Source organism: Thunnus thynnus, chromosome 6 (assembly GCF_963924715.1).
Source record: "Thunnus thynnus chromosome 6, fThuThy2.1, whole genome shotgun sequence".
NCBI classification, from domain to species: domain Eukaryota; kingdom Metazoa; phylum Chordata; class Actinopteri; order Scombriformes; family Scombridae; genus Thunnus; species Thunnus thynnus.
In genome coordinates this window covers 11,440,603-11,453,803 of record NC_089522.1, presented here as the reverse complement: position 1 = coordinate 11,453,803, position 13,201 = coordinate 11,440,603, and the positions used below count along the sequence as shown (strand labels likewise).

General features: G+C 40.8%; 1 protein-coding gene across 1 annotated transcript in view; it reads right to left on the bottom strand.

Annotated features, from left to right (window-relative positions):
- sema3b (sema domain, immunoglobulin domain (Ig), short basic domain, secreted, (semaphorin) 3B) overlaps window positions 1-3,941 on the bottom strand; it is an 83,750-nt gene extending 79,809 nt beyond the window's left edge. Inside the window, exon 1 of the mRNA XM_067591687.1 lies at window positions 3,339-3,941. The gene's annotated coding sequence lies outside the window, so the exon portion shown is untranslated. The remainder of the gene's footprint in view (window positions 1-3,338) is intronic.
- Window positions 3,942-13,201: the final 9,260 nt, after the last annotated feature.

Here is a 13,201-nt window from a genome sequence, read left to right as displayed (position 1 = left end):
GAGATATTTTATCTTCAACCGTATCCTATATCTCTAACACAGTCAACATTCTTGCATATACACAAATGCACTGAGGCAGTTATACTACTTTGAGTAATAAAAAACTGATGATCCATCTATAAAGATACAATTTGCAGGTATTTATGTATGCTTTTAATTACTCTGAAGGACACTAGATTATGCGCATCATATGAGCTTTCTGTCCATTTTTTGTTTCGCTTTCTATTAGTGGCGTGATATTCTGAGTCGACCTTGCCACCAGAGGACTCAATTTACTGTAAACTGCAGATGAGCAGTTTGTTACGGAAGCAGGAAACAGATCGACTTTTAGATACACCCGGACATCAAATCAGAGCCAGAAATTAGTTTAAAACAGTCTTAGTAAAAAAAATAGTTTTTAAAATCTGTAAAGAACCCTGAGCACTCATGATATGAATGTGAAAAGTGTACTTTTGAATATAAGTAGTACAGAAATCTTAACACACATTTCTGGAGACACGATCCCATATACTGTAACACACACACAGAAAATCTACAGCTGAACCCAAACTCTGTTTCTCTCTCTCTCTCACACACACACACACAGACACACACATACAGACACACACGCATATTTTACCCTTTATTAACCGCGACTTAACATCAAGGGCAAGTATCATGTTTTTTTTTTTTAATCAACAGAATTTAAAAGGAAAACAATACATAAATAAATAAACAAATAAAAGAAGCCGATGAAAGTTTGATGCTAACAGCCTTTTGCTTTTTATTTGAATGAGAGAACAACCTCCGCTCCCGTCTGTCCCCTCTGGCTATATAGGAAAAAGTCAATATTTCAAGAGAGCAGAGATACTCATTAAATATTTCAAACAAAGGAAAGCTGACATCGCTGCCTCTCTCTCTCTCTCTCTCTCTCTCTCTCTCTCTCTCTCTCTCTCTCTCTCTCTCTCTCTCGCTCTGTACCTTGCCTCATCTGCTCTTGGCAGCCTATTCTTCTACTTTTTTCACTCTATACTTAATACACGTAAAGAGAAAAAAGGCAAATGGGAAACCAATACAGAGCTAATAGACCTACACCGGGCAGTGCAAGAGAAGATATTTATCCCGTGTTCTACTATTGTATCATACTTCCCAAAATCTTTGTGTTTCTGCTTTACACATTTGTTACCTACTTTCTGCTGACTTGCCAGATATTACAGGGTGAGGGAAGGGTTAATGGGTTTTTACACTGAGGAAGGGTTGAGATGGAGGTTAATGGGTTTTAAGGTGTGGCAGAGGATCAGTGAATAGCCACCTTAACCGTAAAATTACCTCGGTAGTCGATACATCACCAGGCAATCAACAGACCCACCTTGAACCCACAGGAGCTGTTAGGTTAAATAAATGTCCACTTTGCTGCTCGCCGTTGTAAAGTGACACAAGAGCGAATGCAACCTCTGACCAGGTGGCAAAAAGCTATTACATGTATGCTGTTCTAGACTGTCTGCCTGTCTGTAATTGGGGGGGGGGGGGGGGGGATCCTGTGGCACACAGGAAGTGATGTGTTTTAAATGTGCATCAGCAGGGGGAAGAGCTGGTTAATTAGTATGAGAGGCAATAGCCATCACGACTGAACAGACAATACAAAGAGTGACACCTACAGAAACTCTTTCTTAGATACACCTGTACAACCTAATGCAATCTAGTAAAAAAAGAGCTCTGAATTTGAAGCTTATAAATTCATAATATGCAATAAAGCAGATTTTGTTGACGCTATAAGAAAGTACTTCTAGTTTCAGTTTATTATTGAGGTCATAGTGGGTGGTGATATTGCACCTGACTGCATTATATTGAAAGGTGTTTCCCATGTTTTGTCCACCTCATGAGCTGGGTGTGTAACAGAACACAAGATAACAACCATGTAAAACCTTGTTGGACCAGCCACTGCATGCAGAACACACCTTACCGCCAAGGTAAACTATAAGGGTTAATGTGTGTGTTCAGTGGTATGGTAATGGAAGGGTTACTGTGCAGGTTAAGGTGGGTTTGGGGTGGAGGGCTTATAAAGACCAGTGAGACCTGGGATTACAGGGCTGAATAGGTGAGATGACAGACACAATGCACACCTGTGAGCTTGAAAACACGTAAACTCCCGCTCACACACAAAACATACCGGTGATAACTGGGTATAAACAAAAAAGATACTCTGCGTGATAGTAACAAAGAACGAGAAGGAGCCAAAGTATATAAAAGAGAGAACAGATACTCAAAGCTTTATGAAGGCAGATGAATAGTCGTAAAGAGGATGAGGAAGAGAAAAGAGAGGGGTGTGAGAAAGGATGAGAGCGAGGCAGAGTGGCATGGGATAAGCCCCTGTCATTAGTTGTTGGATTTCTCTGAAAACCTGCAGAAAAGGCAGAAGTAAATGAGATTAGAGAACAAAAGTGGCAGAGTGCGGCAGGATGGAGGGTAGAGGGAGGAGTGAAAGGATGAGGCACACAATAACCGCATGTGTAAAAGATCCAAAGACTTATAATCTTCTGTATGTCCACTTGTTTCTTTATTCACCACTGATTTATTGTGTGTAAAAATTTGTGCGATTTACTGCTTGAGTGCAAGGTCCTGAGCCTCATATAAAAGCATAAAAAAATAAAAATAAAAAAAAAAACTGTCCACATTTTCAAATTAAAAACATAACTTCATTGTTATTATTTATCAACGCCTAAAGAAAAAGACAGACTCTGTTCAAAAGCAATAATAATTCCCTCTAAATCCCCCACTTCCACTGGTGGACCATCAGGAAATAAGACACACACTCACTCACACATGCAAACTCTTTCCCTTCCTGATTTATCTGAGATGAATCACCCACTGATCAAATCCAATTACAGATAAGAAAACCACGAAATGTTCTCGCTGGCACATTCTCCATCCAAAAAAACAAAGTCCACAAACACTTTGTCCAGCCACGCCATTATATTACTCAAGGGAATCACCCTAATGATCAACATAGATATGAAACGCCAAATAAAGCAGAGCTGACACACAAGTGCATTAGTGATTCCAACACAAACACCTCCAGTCTTTCAAAAAGGGTATTCCCCAGCTTTAAAAACACTTACAAGAACTGTAATCACTTCTTAACAACCATTGAAAAAATAAATAAACCTGAAAACACAGCAAACACATTTCACTTCAGCATACCCCACAGTCAAACACACAACTTCCTACATCAGTTACTCATTAAATGAAAAAAACCTCTGATAAATACCTTCACTTGACAGATTTATGTGGTAATAAGGGCATAAAATACAAAGACAGATGTTAGAGCAGAAGGTTTTGATAATAAATCAAATTCTCACCTTTTTCATCAGCAGCTTCCTCTGCTTGTGTCCCGTGTGAGTCCTCAGCTCCTGCGAGTCACTTTCCCCTCGGCAGGTGCCATCATGGTCAAATAGTCCACAGGAAAGGGCTGGAAAGGGCTATTCTCTAATCTTCTCTCTATCTCTCTTTCTTATACTCCCTCTCTGAGTCCTGTTGTGATTTGTATCAGCACGAGAAAAGCAGCATGTGTGTGAGCGTGTGAGTGTGTGTGTGTGTGTGTATGTGTGTGTGTGAGTGTGTGTGTGTGTGCATGCGCACACAACTCCAAAGGTCCTGGAATTCCTGAGTCCTGCGCTATAAGAGTGAGCGTGGCTGAGCTCCCTCTCTGTCTTTCTCTCTGCACTCCTTTTCTTTTTCCTCTCGATCCCGGCCGAGCAGAGAGGAGGGGAAGACAGTCAGGGGGTGGGACGGAGGACAGAAGCTTCTTTCAACCAACTCTTTCTCTGTCTCTTCTCCCATCCACTGTCCCTTTCCTTGTGTCTCTTTCTTTTTGCCTAACTTTTATGCCCTGTCTTTTGGTTTCCTCTGTGTGACAGATACTCTTTCACTGCTCAGCAAGGCGTGAAAGCAAAGCTCTCTCTGACACACACACACACACACACACACACATACACACACACACACACACTCACACCCTCCTCTTTCTCCCAACGCCACTCCCTCTGCCTCAGTCCAGAGGTAAAGTCACTCCCTTGCTCTGTCACCCAGCCGCAGTGTCTTTCTCCTGCTATAATGATTCAACACGCTTCATCCTCAAAGATACAGCACTGTGAGAGTCCTTGTGTCTGTGCTTGTGTTTCTCTCAGTGACCCAGCAAATTTTTTTAACTAATCCAGTCATGAAGATAAAGATCAGGGTGAGAGTAGGATGAGGGCGCACTTAACGCTCGGATTTAAGTTCCCTCACAAAGTTCACACATTCTTTAAAAATGTCAACTCATCCGTGCATTCGTTTTTCTGCACAGAAGATACAGTATTTGCAACATTGGATATGAAATCTCTTGTATTTTTTGTGCAGCTTGACATTTATACAAAACCTGCATCCTATTCTCTCTTATTCAAACAGCCGAGTTCAAGATTCAGTAATGCATAAGTAATAAATAAACCCTTGACAGTGATATCTCTGACCTTTTTACCTCAGCTTTGCAACTGTACAAAAAGAACAAGCAGCATTGGCTGCATGTACGACTGATGTAGCACAGATACATGATAAGGGATTTGAGGGAAGGTTGTGTTACTGTAATGTAACGTGTGTCATGTCTAAATGAAGATTAAAAAGACGTGCTTTGTGTATGGAAAGTTGCTTTTCTGAATCCTGAATCTTCTGGGGAAACCTTTCCAATTGACCCAAATCTGTGTTCCAGTTCGGACGTCGTCTCAGTGAAGTTACAATTCACCTTAAAATGTAGATTTAACAGCCACACTTGGACTTTGTGGCATTGTGATGACGAGTTCAAGTCACAAATGCATCCTCTAATTACACAGTGGAGTTATTTTGCCATGATCCCTTGTAACTATTTTTGGAGGGTGACTCTAAACTGAGGACAGATTGTCTCACAATCAGCTGACGACATGCCCATGAGCATGGCACTTAATCCCTAACCTGTAAAGCTTCCATATTTGAAAACATGAATGTGTATGGAAACAAAAACATCCTTCCCTTAACTGGCAAAGGCTGATGATGGATAAAGAATAGAATAGATAAATAAGAAGCTCAATTTTAATACATGTTTGGACTATTTTAAAATTACGTCATTATGAGTTGACAGTATATTATCTGCATACCTGTTAATGATTTTTTTATATGACGTCCACACCCCAGAGCAGTGTTTATTTACATCACAGTAAATCCATGAGGGACCAGACGATAAGAGGCAAAAAGAGACCGACATGGAAGACAGACAGAGAGAAAGACTGAAATCAAAAGAGACAACCAGGGTGAAAACCTACACCTTATGGGACACACACTCACACAAAACATGGACTAATTTATTGTATTTATAATCAGGCCCCAGGCAGCAGGGCGCAGCGAAGTATCAGTGACACACACACATACACACACACGCACAAAACACACATTCATGTAGACACTGCCAATAGGGACATTCACACTTACACATGGAGATTCACACTCATGCGGGTACACACACACACACAAACACCTGCTGTAGGTACGTTCATGTAAGCACAAACACTCATTCACACAAAACACACACACACACACATAAACACAGTGTGTGCCGTCTGTCTGGCGTCTAGCTGGCACCATTCAGACGGCCATCTCTAGAGGCTGTGGATGTAGCCAATCACAACTGCCAGTCAGCAGCTTTCATTATCACACACATATACACACACACACACAGTGGGTCCTAAAGAGACTCCAGGCTGGGAGAAGTGTGTAAGTGTGTGCATGTGATTAGATCAGAATGAGATAATACGAAACTATAATCACAGGAAACAGAAAAATGAAACATTTCAGTGATATAACGGTATCAACAGATGTGCACACTGTTAGCTGCTATTAATTGTCTTTCTGCTGTAATCATTCTTCATCCAGCTGTGCTGACTGGGCCAGAAGGAGAAGCTGCATTATCATCTGACAAAGACAGTTCAACCAGCCTTTCTACTTTCCGTGTTACTATTGTTTTTGTGCAGCATGTAGACGCAGCTGCTGCAACTGCAGCAACCAGAGTTATTTCTACATTCAGTTTTCATCCATCTGCTGTTCTCTCTCCTTCCATTTCCTATAAAAGATATGTTTTATTTATAAGGTTTATTATTTTTTGTGTTTTTATTATATATTGCTATTTGATTTGATATGAAAAATAATATTACCAAAATTCCAATAAAAAATTGATTTTAAATAACAGATTTGTTGTTACAAACCTTATACAAAATCATGCATAATTACTGCCGACCAGTTTCCAGGGAACAGTGTTATAGACTACTGCCCAGGCATCCACTGGCCTCCACTCATTTCAGTTTACTATGAACATATAAAATGACTCCACCATCACAATGACAATGTCTGTTTATTTTAAAGTTACAATATTTTTGCAGATCTTTCTGATAAATTTGTATTTACATATGCATTATATATACATATACTGTTTATATATACATGCTAACATGACGTTCACTGTGATGGATTACCAATGTGAGATGAGTGTTTAGTCTGTTAAAGGTGTTTTTTATAGTATGCTGATATCAATGGAAACAAATGGCTGCCTAGAAAACATATTCATAGAAGGTCAGCGGGAATGTCAAGTATGTGACTGGTAGTCAGTGGGCTAAAACATGCTATTGTTGTCAAGGTAACTGTAACACTTTTATTAGCTTATCAGTGATATAGTCAGTACTACTCGACAGTAAGGCCACATTTCACATATGCTACATCTCAGTGGAATACTTTACTCACAAAACTAAACTTGTTGGAAGTTATTTGTCCCATCAGCTCCTCATTAATTCCAACAAATGTTTAGTCTGATTGTGGTTGAAAAACAGTCCCATCTTCCTTGTTGCCTCTGGCCTTGAAAGCGAATTCACCACAAAATACAACCTGCTGAAACACCAGATAGCGTGAAGGCCAGTGCAGGGTGAAAATCTTGGCAAAAGTCTCATTTGTTTACAGAAAATGATATCAATAATATCACCAATTTATAATATTATAAGAAGCATCAATAATCCGTCCACCTGTTCTTGTGCTGAGGCTGTCTACCACCGTGGTTTACATCCTCTCGAAGGGTTTATTGTTTGTTTAATTCCTTCCTTCCGTCCTTCCTTTCTTCTTTCTCTTATTTCTTAAGCATGTGTATACTTCCAAGCACTTGCCTGCATGTGTGTGACTGAGTTATACAACATAAACTGACATCCGATACCAGACAAAAAGGCTGATAAGCCTGTAAGACATTCTCTGATGTCACAAACCGGACATAAGTGCGTAAAAATGTCACGCCGCGCTGACAACATCAACACCTCCACAAATGAGCCGACACGTATTTTCCATCGCAACAGAAACACACACACACAAACACACATATACATGCACACAGTGCCCACACACCCATCTTTTCCCTCTAGTAGCTTGTGAGTACTTCAATCATTTGTTTTTGCTGGTGCCTTTTGAAATCTTGTGGCTTATCATTTATTTATCAGTTATTGATTTGCTAGTCCTGCTATACCAGAACACAAACGTCCTTTCCCTCACTTTTTCATTACACAGAAATAGTGAAGAATGTGCAAGGCGAAGCATATTTTCTTGTCTCTTTGTGTTTCTCTGCCACGCACGCACACGCACACACACACACACGCACGCACTTGATCCTGTTGCCTGTCTTCTGTCACAGCTAACCTTTACTCAGAAGATGCCTGTGGTTTTCCTTTCAATTCCCTCTACCTTTATCTAAAATTGCCCACCTCCCCTTTAAATCCCTTCATCATTCACCCCATCCACCCAGCCAATCCCAGCCTTCTCTCATCCAACTCTTCATCGCCCCACCCTTCTTTTGTCCCCTCCCTCTCTCTTCTCCATCCACCGCTCCATCCTTAATCATTGTGTTTCATATTCTGACTTCATTTGCCCCCTTCATGCCTCTTTTCCCTCCTTCACTACCTCTTTAATCCCCCATTTCTCTCACTCCTCGCCTCTAAAAACTCTTTGTTTCATTTATCCTCTCCTCCATCTATTCCTATTTCCCTCAATTTTTCCACCCATACACCCCTCCATGCCGGTCTTGTTTTTTTCCTCCACACACTTCCCTCATTTGCACCTTTTCCCTCCATTTTTCTCCCACCGTTTCACTTACTCCCCACCAAACATTGCCCCTGCACCCCCTCCTTCCTTCCCTCCCTTCCTCTAACCTTCCGTCTCTATTCTCTGTTTGTTCAAGGCCTCTTTTAACGAAGCCAGCCTCCTCCCAGGTCTCAACAGGCTATTGTCAATACTGACGTCTGGCCTCTCACACACACACAAACACGCACACGGACACTTGTGCATGAGCACGAACACACAAACCCACAGACTTATGAATATGCACCCAAAAGTACACACCGCTCTCTATAAAGGTCTCAGCCTCTTCTGTCCTTTGTCCTGTGACCTCTAATCGTTTAGTTTAGGCTTTATCACTCCCTCACACACACACAAACACACACACACACACAGGATGAGTACCAAGTTCACCAGGTCTCCACCACTGAGCTCTTTTCAGGCCTGTATTCACTGATTTAGATCGACAGGATATTGTAATGCAGAGAAAAGAGCCACATTGATAATAGGCAATTTATAAGCGATAGGAAATTTGCATTTAAATAACCACCTTAAAATCACTACAATTAAGTAACAACACTCATGTCAAGGTACTAACTGTTATTGAAACAGTAATACTAGTTTGAATCCGAGCAAGTTTGACACAGACTGTCTCTGAATTCACAACCACTGGCAGAGCCTGATATACACAACATGCAATGAACATGAACACATATTGAAAAAAGCATTCAATAACTCTTGAATATTTTATATACATGCTAATACATAAAGCGGCTGGGGAGGTGGAGGGAATTAAAAATTTGCAGGAAGCAGGCAGTGATGTAGCAGCAAGGACGCTGTGCTCAGTGTTGGATCACGACAACAGAAGTGGAGCCAAAGAGTTCATATCAACATGTGCTCCAGATTAAACAACAAAATACATGGATGTGTAACTTCCCTCCAGAATGACACATAAGCATTTTCTGAAGTTACGATGTTGGCACCATGACATAACTCGTCAGTGCCTTTCAAAACCATCACAAATTACAGCTATGGCTAAAGTTTGGTTAGGTTTGGGCTAACCAAAGGTTTAGGCAAAAACGACTTAGGGATAAAGAAAGCTCTTGGTTTGGACTTGGGTTTTCTTTGGGTGCTAGAGGGCCCTGTCAGTTGGACACGAGGCACTTGTCATTTTTTGACATTTGCTGAAACAACTGGTGATCAGTTTCTTTGGGAGGACAGCTTTGGAAATCTGCCTTCCACAGTCTGGTTTAACAGGAGGTTGTTGTGCCTTTCAACAATATATTTACATTATTTTACACATTCATTTTAAAACCAAAGTCTCTTATTTTCACCACTTGTATATAGGAGAACAGTATCTCTTGATGATGCATCATTTCAATCATTTTCATAATTGCGTACCTTTCTAGGTGGTATATCGATATGAAGCTGTCTGTAAGCAGTTTACAGGTTGTAACTAGGGGATTTATTAATGTTTAATGGCTCCTTTAATAATGACTTACTCCACTTGCTAATAATCCGTCACGTTTGAATATTAGTAGATTTAATGGATAAATGGATTTGTTGTGTAATGTGAATGTATGTTGGAGAGGTTGTCCTAATGAATTAAAAGGATGAAACAAGTAATTATAGGTGGATGCACACTAGCTAGAAAGATTTTTTCATAACCTGGCAATCCAAAAGTTGTTCATATTGGTATTAAAAAGTATAACAAATATAGTAAGAAAAAAACATATAAATGTATTTAAAAAGAGAAAACATTCCAAATTGGAAAAATAACAATTTAATGCTATTTTCTTCAACCCTGCAGAAACTTTCATTGGAGATTTTACACACATGAGAGACAATAATGACGAGAGAGGACCAAGTGCAATTTAATCATGGAGTGACTCCATGTGACCGTGGTCCGTTGCTTATTTGTTGTCTAAATACAAGTTCATCCCTCTGTACTATTCTCTCTTTCTCTCAACTCATCCTCCCAGAGCAGCACTCCTGCTCATATAAATATTTCACATCCCAAAACTTAAAAAGGCCTGTTACTTTACACTTCAAAGACCCCGGTGTATGCATCACTCCCTCATACACGCGCGCCTGCACACACACCAAATACAAACACACACACACACACACAAGCATGTACATATAAACTACACATTTACAGTAACACCGAGTTCATACGCACACACATTTACAAGTATATAAAGAAATACAACATATCCGCACACACAAATTGCAGATTTGAACACACACACACACACACACACACACACACACTCGCAGACGCTGCTGTGCGCTGCAGGCCCTGGACTGACCAGGGAGGTGTGCAGGCAGATACACACACCTCATTAATGATTTATGTCATGAGGATGAGAAGAGCTGATAGATTCTGCTCTCTAAAACACTCCTATAGCTTCCTGCTTGACCAAAACACAGATACTGCTGAGGGCCTCATGGTTATTCATGGAAATATCAAAAGAAAGCCGGCGTATCACCTAAAAATCAACCATCCAGTATCTTTTCACAAAACTCTCTACTACTACTCTCCCAGTTTGGACCAAACAAAAGCATAATAGAGATCTTGGGGCGCTGTTTAAGTCGAGACTTTTATTTGCCATACTAGTTTCATATTGGAATACAGCATTAGTCAGAAAACCCAAAGTGCAGATTATATTTAGAACTCTGGGAACTGAGTGTCATTTTGCACAGGAGGCCAAATAGTCCGGAAAGAATTCATTTTCTTCAGTGCCTCTCCTATAATTATCCAAAATGATTCAACACCGAAAAAAGCACCCATCACATAGGCAGACACTGGACAAGAAACACTCTCGCTCTTTCTTTCTCTGATTGACCATCAATTATTATTTCAGAGATTTTAAGGCTGTTATTATACTCTATTATATGACCTCAAAGTCAAAGCTTGTTTATTTTGGGTTACGACATATTGGTCACAACTGTTTCCTCACTTTTGAAATGCTACAGGACAGATAGACGTGCTCTATTGAGGAATTTAGATGTTGTTTCCAGAGCTGTGGACTTGCTTTCAAATCATACAGACAAGTCACAAAAAGGAGGACTCGAGACTTTAGGTAGATGTGACTGCTGAGTGACTTTGAGACTTGAGTCTCTAAAGACTTGACCTGAGACTTGAGAGCAAAAACATGCAGCTGAAATACGTACGACTGACTTGCAATTTCATTGTGAAGAACTGTGACTTCCTCGCCATCAAGGACTTGTGAGCTGTCTCTTGGATGTAAAAACAGCTCTGCTATCTTATTTTATTACTGTTAAAGTCATACATTCATTTTCAAATACTTTCAAGGCCTTAATTTGTTTCTTTTTTGGCCAGGAGAGGACAATTTCAAGGCCAGCATGAATCCAGTCTGCCTTACTTTGTACCCCACTCTCCCGTGGCCCGTAAATGCATACAGAAAAATGCGCTCTGTTGTGTGTGATTCAGTGTGTGTGTGTGTGTGTGTGTGTGTGTGTGTGTGCTCACACACATCAAACAGGTGCAGTTGCAGCGTCTAATAACAGTCTAGCAGCCGTCAGTCAGAGCCTTTGTAGGCAGATAGAATGAAGCAGAACTCAGTGGTGTGTTAGACCCATCAAAGCCGTCACACACTGAACCTAAAATCATTTTACTGCTCTGGAGAGCACACAGCTGCGTCGATTGGAAAACCACCTGACCTCATTGAGTGTGCGTGCTTGTGTATGTGTGTGTGTGTGTGTGTGTGTGTGTTTACAGGCCTCAGTATGAATGACAGGTGGCAACCGGAAAGTAAATCTGTGCATAGACTTGGAAATAGTGACTTTTTGAAAGTGTGAGTCGCGTGGTTAGACTGCATGCTTGTGTGTGATGTCGATGTCCTGTGTGCGTGTGTGTCGCTGCTGTCCTGCAGTCTGTGTAATTGCCTGGCTGGGAAACCCTTGACATTCTGACATTTGAGCCCATGGCAATCTCTCTCTCTCTCTCTCTCTCTCTCTCTCTCTGTCTCTCCTTCTCTCTCTCTCTCTCTCTCTGAGATGGGAAATAGTGATCCATGAAAAAAAGACAAAGAAAGTGAGTGAGAGGGAGAAAGAAAGACTGAGAAAGATGAAAATGAAAGGATGTGAAGGAGAGAAAGAGGAGGACAAAGTGTTCCCTGTGCTTCGCTGTGAATCCTAGAACAGTTCTGGGCGATTCTCCCAGGACTGGGGGTCAACCAAGTACCAGAACCGAGAGCCAGTGATCCACAGTGCAAGACTGGACGACAAAGAAACATAACGGAAAATACAAACCAAAAGAGCACATTAGGTCTAAAGAGCCAGAGCTTTTTTCGTTGTTTGTTTTGGCAACTCAGCTACCTTGACCAAACAGTTCAAGGAACTTAGGAGCCACAAGTAAAGGCAGACAGATGACAAATTAATGGAAAAACTTAAATAAATGAAACACAGGTAAAGTTCCTAAATGTCTCAAATGTTCCTGCAGTTGAAATGGATTACTCTTGGAAACATGTAGGAAAAATATAGTTGGCGCAAAAAAAATCATGTTCTCAGATTTCATCACAAGCGCCAGCAGCAACTTATTTTTCTCATTTCTCAGTATCTCTCTTTCTCGACGTCCGAACCTCCCCTTTAAGGGAGGACAGGAATCCACGAGTGTCTGAAGGTAAACACACTAGGATGATCATCCTTCACTCCCTGCCATCACTCACTGCTCGGGGCCCCTCTAATTAGATAAACTGCCTGTCCAAACAGTGAAATCAGAAGCTACTGTATCTAAATTTCACCCTTCCCCTGTCCTCAGCTCCTCTCAACTCGGATCATCGTTCATCTTCATTTGCCCGCTCTTAAGTTTCCTCCTCCTCAGCTCGTCCTCTAGCCCATCATCCTCCCATCAACTGTCTTCGTCATCATACATCATTATCATCCTGTTATCATCACCAATCAGATAAAAAGGGAAAAAAAAGGTTAAAAAAAAGGAGGAGAATGGCAATTAGCAGCACATTTTTAAATCCCTCGTCATTATCGTCCATTAGCAGAGTTTATGAGTTGATACCCCAGGAATGATAATTCAAATCCACTGACAGCTATAAAT